This window comes from Rhinopithecus bieti, unplaced genomic scaffold (assembly GCF_001698545.2).
Source record: "Rhinopithecus bieti isolate Rb0 unplaced genomic scaffold, ASM169854v2 scaffold_574, whole genome shotgun sequence".
NCBI classification, from domain to species: Eukaryota; Metazoa; Chordata; class Mammalia; order Primates; family Cercopithecidae; genus Rhinopithecus; species Rhinopithecus bieti.
In genome coordinates this window covers 634,079-636,212 of record NW_016803605.1, presented here as the reverse complement: position 1 = coordinate 636,212, position 2,134 = coordinate 634,079, and positions in this window count along the sequence as shown.

Here is a 2,134-nt window from a genome sequence, read left to right as displayed (position 1 = left end):
TGTTTATCTACCTCATCTTCATGTCCATGCATACCCAATGTTTAGCTCCCACTTATAAATGGAAGATGAGGTATTTGGTTATCTGTTCCTGTGTTAATTTGCTTAGGATAATGACCTCCAGCTGCATCTGTGTTGCTGCGAAGGACATTCATTATTTATTTATTAGATTTGTTTATTTATTTATTTTTGAGAGTCTTGCTCTGTTGGGAAGCCTGGAGTGCAATGGCACTATCTCGGCTCACTGCAACCTCTGCCTCCCAGCCTAAAGTAATTCTCCTGCCTCAGCCTCCTGAGTAGCTGGGACTACAGGTGCCCACCACCACACCCAGCCAATTTTTGTATTTTCAGTAGAGATGGGGTTTCCCTTTGTTGGCCAGGCTGGTCTCGAACTCTGACCTCAAGTGATCCACCTGCCTCGGCCTCCCAAAGTGCTGGGATTACAGGTGTGAGCCACTGCGCCGGGCTTCATTCTTTTTTATGACTGCATAGTATTCCATGGTGTACATTTACCACATTTTCTTCATCCAATCCACTGTTGATGGGCACCTGAGTTGATTCCATGTCTTTGCTATTGTAAACAGCATTGCAATGAACACCCTTGTATTAAGTTATAGATCTACTACGTTTTTATGTTTGGGACATTGCATATTCACTTGTGGAACTGATAACCAGCTAAGTTTTGTATCATTAGTAGAGACGGGGTTTCACTATGTTGACCAGGTTGGTCTCTAACTCCTGACCTCAGGTGATCCACCCTCCTCGGCCTCCCAAAGTGTTGGGATTACAGGTGTGAGCCACCGCGCCTGGCCAATAAACTCTTTAAAAAAAAATACGCTGGAGTAAATATAATGGGTAGTACCGCCAAGATACTAGAATACATGTCAAGGTTTAAAAAAACAGAGGCCGGGTGCGGTGGCTCACGCCTGTAATCCTAGCACTTGGGGAGGCCGAGGCAGGTGGATCACCTGAGGTTGGGAGTTCCAGACCAGCCTGGCCCACATGGCTAAACTCCGTCTCTACTAAAAATACAAACATTAGCCGGGTGTGGTGGTGCGCGCCTACAGTCCCAGTTACTCGGGAGGCTGAGGCAAGAGAATAGCCTGAACCCGGGGGACGGAGGTTGCAGTGAGCCTAGATCGTGCCACTGCACTCCAGCCTGGGCGAAAGAGCGAAACTCCATCTCAAAACAAAACCAAATATCACACAACAACAACAACAACAAAATCAGCATCTGTCTCAATTACTCATTTATTCAACACGCATTCACTGGGCACCTACTGTGTGCACGAGCTTTTCTAGGGCAATGGGGAGGCAGAAGGGACTAAGATAACAAAATATAAGTCTCCCTGGGCTGCAAGCCTCGGGAGGGCAGGTCCAGGGGCTCTGTGTCCCCGCTGGGCCCCCAGCACTGAGCAGCGCACACAGTAGGCGCTCATCAAGCCCTCGCTAAGGGAACGCGTGAATCCGTGTCCCGCCAGCAGGGCGTTTACGGCCTGGTGGGGCGGAAACGGACCCGACACCACCGCGGCGTCCTGGGGCTTCTGGGAATCCCATCAGCGCGCCGGGGACAGGCTCCGAGGCAGGCCCGACCCGCCTCCCCGGCGCCGCCGTGGCTCGGCCGAGACCGACTAGGGTGAGTGATCAAGCCACGCCCGGGGTCCCGGCCTGTCATTCCGAAGTCCCCGCCGCCTTCCACCCTGCCAGGCTCCGTCTCCGGGCTCCGGCGCGGTCCCACCTCTGGAGGGACTCCCCTCTATTCCCTCCATCTCCTTCATCCTCGACTCCCGCTATCTTTTCGAACCTGCGGCGCTCCCCCTGGACGCGTCCTCCCGCCGGACGACCGTCCTCCGCCTCGGGGGACGCGCCCAGGACGCACGGCGCCCCTCCCCAGCCGGACTGGGGGTCTGGGAGCGCAGATCCCTTCAGCTCCCCCGCGCCCCAGCACCCGGATCGCGGCTCGAGGCAGGAGACAAACTACACCGTGGCCCGAGCAGGCGCGCCCCGAACCCCCGGGACTGGGGCTGGGGCGGGGGCGGTGCCAGCGCGGAGGGCCCCGTCCCCGGACGTCTGCAGCCTCCCATTGGCTCCGGGGCCCGCCGCTCGGCCTGGCTGGGCCGGGGCTGGTCCGCCCGGG